A 6,000-nucleotide genomic window follows, 5' to 3' on the forward strand; every position below is an offset into this window, starting at 1 on the left:
CGCCGCACGGGGTCCGGAGCGAGACCCCGTGCCACGCCGCACGGGGTCCGGAGCGAGACCCCGTGCCACGCCGCACGGGGTCCGGAGCGAGACCCCGTGCCACGCCGCACGGGGTCCGGAGCGAGACCCCGTGCCACGCCGCACGGGGTCCGGAGCGAGACCCCGTGCCACGCCGCACGGGGTCCGGAGCGAGACCCCGTGCCACGCCGCACGGGGTCCGGAGCGAGACCCCGTGCCACGCTGCACTGGACCCTGATCGGATTAATCACTGAGCAAAGTCTGGTTCTTTATTATTAACAGGGTGCTTCATGTTATCTAAAAGACATTTAGATTTCAGCTTGGTTCGTTCTTCAATGTAACAGAAAAGGAGGGAGGGGTGAGAGGTCAATGTTAAAGGTTGAGCATCGAAAGGTGACTGTTAGAATTATGTAAATATTCAGCTGTTGTATTTTAAAATAATCCAGGGAATTTAAAATTATTTTAAGATATGTAAAAAAAGATTTGTATTATTGTTCAGATGCTATGACTTGGCTATGTACCCATTTAAAATGCACATTTTCATATTTACAATAAAACATTGAACAATAAATCACATTTTAACACAAACTCTGTGTTTTTATTTTCTATCAGGAATTAGCTTCAGTTTTGATTATCTGTCCTCCCATCTTGAACATCTGAACCAAACCTCGGTATCAGGGTGGGGGTGTAGGAGGAGGGGGGACAAGAAGGGGAGGGGCAAGAGGAGAGGGAGCAGGGGGAGACAGGGAGTGGGGGGGCAAGAGGAAATGGGGTGGGAGAGACAGGAAGGGGGCAAGAGTAGAGGGTGCAGGGAGAGATGGGGTGGGGGACAGAGGGGGCGGGGGAGACAGGGGGGGGTGGTGGAGACGGGGGGTGGTGGAGACAGGGGGGCTGGTGGAGACGGAGAGGGGCAGGGGGAGATGGGGCAGACAGAGGGGGCGGGGGAGACAGGGGGGGGTGGTGGAGACGGGGGGTGGTGGAGACGGGGGCTGGTGGAGACGGAGAGGGGCAGGGGGAGATGGGGCAGAGAGAGGGGGTGGGGGAGCAGGGGGAGATGGGGCAGAGAGAGGGGGTGGGGGAGCAGGGGGAGATGGAAGGGGGGAAGAGTGGGGGGGAAGAGTGGGGGGCAAGGGGATAGAGGGAGAGGGGGCAAGAAGAAAGGGGGTGGGGGGGGCAAGAGGAAAGGGGGCAGGGGAGACGGAAGGGGTCAAGAGGAAGAGATAGGAGGGAGGCAGAAGGAGCAGGGGGCAGGAGGAGGCAAGAGTAGAGGGAGGCAAGAGTAGAGGGAGGCAAGAGGGGAGGGGGGACAAAAGGGGAGGGGGGACAAAAGGAGAGGAGGGCAAGAGGAAAGGGGAGGAGGGGGCAAGCGGAGAAGGGGCAAGCAGAGAGAGATTGGGGTAAGAGAGGAGGGACTAGTGGAGAGGAGGGCAAGCAAAGTGGGGCAAGAGGAGAGGAGGGGAAGAGATGTAGGGGACAGGAGGAAAAGTGGGACAGGGGGGAGAAGGGGGGACAGGGGGGAGAAGGGGGGACAGGGGGGAGAAGGGGGGACAGGGGGGAGAAGGGGGGAAAGGGGGCAGGGGGAAGAGGGGCAGGGGGGAGAAGGGGGGCAGGGGGGAGAAGGGTGAAAAGGAGGCAGGGGGGAGAAGGGGGGCAGGGGGAGAAGGGTGAAAAGGAGGCAGGGGGGAGAAGGGGGGCAGGGGGGAGAAGGGGGGCAGGGGGGAGAAGGGTGAAAAGGAGGCAGGGGGGAGAAGGGGGGCAGGGGGGAGAAGGGTGAAAAGGAGGCAGGGGGGAGAAGGGGGGCAGGGGGAGAAGGGTGAAAAGGAGGCAGGGGGGAGAAGAGGGGCGGGGGAGAAGGGTGAAAAGGGGGCAGGGGGGAGAAGAGGGGCAGGGGGGAGAAGGGTGAAAGGGGGGCAGGGGAGAAGGGTGAAAAGGGGGCAGGGGGAAGAGGGGCAGGGGGGAGAAGAGGGGCAGGGGGGAGAAGGGTGAAAGGGGGGCGGGGAGAAGGGTGAAAGGGGGGCAGGGGAGCAGGGTGAAAAGGGGGGAGAAGGGGGGCAGGGGGGAGAAGGGGGGCAGGGGAGCAGGGTGAAAAGGGGGGAGAAGGGTGAAAAGGGGGCAGGGGGAAGAGGGGCAGGGGGGAGAAGGGTGAAAGGGGGGCGGGGGAGAAGGGTGAAAGGGGGGCAGGGGAGCAGGGTGAAAAGGGGGGAGAAGGGGGGCAGGGGGGAGAAGGGGGGCAGGGGAGCAGGGTGAAAAGGGGGGAGAAGGGTGAAAAGGGGGCAGGGGGAAGAGGGGCAGGGGGGAGAAGAGGGGCAGGGGGGAGAAGGGTGAAAGGGGGGCAGGGGAGCAGGGTGAAAAGGGGGGAGAAGGGGGGCAGGGGGGAGAAGGGGGGCAGGGGAGCAGGGTGAAAAGGGGGGAGAAGGGGGGCAGGGGGGAGAAGGGGGGCAGGGGAGCAGGGTGAAAAGGGGGGAGAAGGGGGGCAGGGGGAGAAGGGTGAAAAGGAGGCAGGGGGGAGAAGGGGGGCAGGGGGAGAAGGGTGAAAAGGAGGCAGGGGGGAGAAGGGGGGCAGGGGGAGAAGGGTGAAAAGGAGGCAGGGGGGAGAAGAGGGGCGGGGGAGAAGGGTGAAAAGGGGGCAGGGGGAAGAGGGGCAGGGGGGAGAAGGGTGAAAGGGGGGCAGGGGGGAGAAGGGGAGCAGGGTGAAAAGGGGGCAGGGGGGAGAAGGGGGGCAGGGGGGAGAAGAGGGGCAGGGGGGAGAAGAGGGGCAGGGGGGAGAAGGGTGAAAAGGGGGCAGGGGGGAGAAGGGGGGCAGGGGGGAGAAGGGTGAAAAGGGGGCAGGGGGGTGAAAAGGGGGCAGGGGGGAGAAGAGGGGCGGGGGCAGGGGGGTGAAAAGGGGGCAGGGGGGAGAAGAGGGGCGGGGGAGAAGGGTGAAAAGGGGGCAGGGGGGTGAAAAGGGGGCAGGGGGGAGAAGAGGGGCGGGGGCAGGGGGGTGAAAAGGGGGCAGGGGGGAGAAGAGGGGCGGGGGAGAAGGGTGAAAAGGGGGCAGGGGGGTGAAAAGGGGGCAGGGGGGAGAAGAGGGGCGGGGGAGAAGGGTGAAAAGGGGGCAGGGGGGTGAAAAGGGGGCAGGGGGGAGAAGAGGGGCGGGGGAGAAGGGTGAAAGGGGGGAGAAGGGTGAAAGGGGGGCAGGGGGGTGAAAAGGGGGCAGGGGGGAGAAGAGGGGCGGGGGAGAAGGGTGAAAGGGGGGAGAAGGGTGAAAGGGGGGCGGGGGGAGAAGGGTGAAAGGGGGGCAGGGGGGAGAAGAGGGGCGGGGAGGAGAAGGGTGAAAAGGGGGCAGGGGGGTGAAAAGGGGGCAGGGGGGAGAAGAGGGGCGGGGGAGAAGGGTGAAAAGGGGGCAGGGGGGTGAAAAGGGGGCAGGGGGGAGAAGAGGGGCGGGGGGAGAAGGGTGAAAAGGGGCAGGGGGGGAGAAGGGGGGCAGGGGGGGAGAAGGGTGAAAGGGGGGAGAAGGGTGAAAGGGGGGCAGGGGGGGAGAAGGGTGAAAGGGGGGCAGGGGGGAGAAGAGGGGCGGGGGAGAAGGGTGAAAAGGGGGCAGGGGGGAGAAGGGGGGCAGGGGGGAGAAGGGTGAAAGGGGGGAGAAGGGTGAAAGGGGGGCAGGGGGGAGAAGGGTGAAAAGGGGGCAGGGGGAGAAGAGGGGTGGGGGAGAAGGGTGAAAAGGGGGCAGGGGGTGAAAAGGGGGCAGGGGGGTGAAAGGGGGCAGTGGGGAGAAGGGGGGCAGGGGGGAGAAGGGTGAAAAGGGGGGCAGGGGGGAGAAGGGGGGCAGGGGGGAGAAGGGTGAAAAGGGGGCAGGGGGGAGAAGGTGGGCGGGGGGGAGAAGGGGGCAGGGGGGAGAAGGGGGGCAGGGGGGAGAAGGGTGAAAAGGGGGAAGGGGGGAGAAGGGTGAAAAGGGGGCAGGGGGGAGAAGGGCATGTGGAGAGGGGGGGCGGGGGGCAGGGGGAGAAGTGGGGGCGGGGGAGGAGGAGAAGGAGGCAAGGGGGAGAAGGGGGAGAAGGGGGCAGGGGGGAGAAGGGGGATAAGGGGGCGGGGGGAGAGAAGGGGGATAAGGGGGCGGGGGGAGAGAAGGGGGATAAGGGGGCGGGGGGAGAAGGGGGACAAGGGGGATAAGGGGGCGGGGGGAGAGAGGGGGGATAAGGGGGCGGGGGGCAGGGGGGAGAAGGGGGAGAAAGGGGCAGGGGGGAGAAGGGGGCAGCGGGGAGAAGGGGGAGAAGGGGGATAAGGGGGCGGGGGGATAAGGGGGAGAAGGGGGCGGGGGGAGAAGGGGGAGAAGGAGGCAGGGGGGAAGGGGGAGAAGGGGGCAGGGGGAGAAAGGTGAAAAGGGGGCAGGGGGCATGGGGAGAAGGGGGCAGGGGAGAGGGGGCAGGGGGCATAGGGAGAAGGGGGCAGGGGAGAAGGGGCAGGGGGAGGGGAGGGGAGGGGTGGGGGGGGAGAAGGGGGGCAGGGGGAGAAGGGGGCAGGGGAAGAAGGCGGGGTGGAAGGGGGTAGTGGGAGAAGGCAGGGGGAGAAGACGGGGGAGAAGGTGGGCAGGGGGGAGAAGGGGGCATGGGGGGAAGGGGGCAGGGGAGAAGGGGTGGGGGGGAGGGGGAGAGGGGGGAGAAGGGGGGCAGGGGGAGAAGGTGGCAGGGAGATGGAGCAGGGGGAGGGGGAGAAGGGGCAGGGGAGAAGGGGTGGGGGGGAGGGGGCAGGGGGAGGGGAGGGGAGAGGGGGGAGAAGGGGGGCAGGGGGGAGAAAGGGGCAGGGGAGAAGTGGGGGGGAGGGGGCAGGGGGAGGGGAGGGGAGAGGGGGGAGAAGGGGGGCAGGGGGGAGAAGGGGGCAGGGGAGAAGTGGTGGGGGGGAGGGGGCAGGGGGAGGGGAGGGGAGAAGGGGGGTAGGGGGAGAAGGGGGCAGGGGAGAAGTGGTGGGGGGGAGGGGGCAGGGGGAGGGGAGGGGAGGGGGAGAAGGGGGGTAGGGGGAGAAGGGGGCAGGCGGAGAAGGGGGCAGGGAAGATGGAGCGGGGGAGGGGGAGAAGGGGCAGGGGGAGGGGGGAGAAGGGGGGCAGGGGGAGAAGTGGAGAAGGGGGCTGGGGGAGAAGAGGGGGAGGGGAGGGGAGGGGGCATGGGGAGGGGGGAGGGGGCATGGGGAGAAGGGGGAGGGGAGGGAGGGGGCATGGGGAGAAGTGGGAGGGGAGGGAGGGGGCATGGGGAGGGGGCATGGGGAGAAGGGGGAGGGGAGGGGGCATGGGGAGGGGGCATGGGGAGAAGGGGGAGGGGAGGGAGGGGGCATGGGGAGGGGGCATGGGGAGAAGTGGGAGGGGAGGGAGGGGGAGGGGGCATGGGGAGAAGGGGAAGGGGAGGGGGGAGGGGAGGGGAGGACAGGGGGAGGGCAGGAGAATTGGGCAGAGGGAGCAGAAGGAGAGGGGGGAGTGGGAGGGAACAGGAGGAGAGGGGGAGTGAGGTGGAAAGGGGGCTGGGGGAGGGGGTGTGTGGGAGAGGGGGAGGGGATGTGGGGGAGAGAGAGGGGGAGGGGGAGGGGAGGGACCTTGGTGTTGGGGTTGGGGTTGGGGTTGGGGATGGGGAGGGGCAGTGGGGTGTGCGGGGTGGGGGAAGGGGCATTAGGGATGGGGGTGGACGGGAGAGATGGGGGCGGGGGAGATGGGGGTGGGTGTGAGGGGAGGCAGGGGGATGGCAGACAGGGGTCTACACAGCCCCACTGGCCCCTGTGACTGGATAATTTGTTTTTGTGATGTTGTTTCAGGGATAATATTGGCCAGGACACCGGGAAAATCTACCTTGCTCTTCTTGGAAAAAGTAGCATGGGGTCTGTTACATCCACCCAAGAGAGCAGGCAGGGCCACAGTCTAATGTTGCATCCGAAAGACAGCACCTCCAACATTGGAGCACTCCCTCAGCACTGCACTGGGGGGTCAGCTTGGATGACCTGCTCAAGTATTTGGAATGGGGA

Source organism: Carcharodon carcharias, chromosome 25 (genome assembly GCF_017639515.1).
Source record: "Carcharodon carcharias isolate sCarCar2 chromosome 25, sCarCar2.pri, whole genome shotgun sequence".
NCBI classification, from domain to species: domain Eukaryota; kingdom Metazoa; phylum Chordata; class Chondrichthyes; order Lamniformes; family Lamnidae; genus Carcharodon; species Carcharodon carcharias.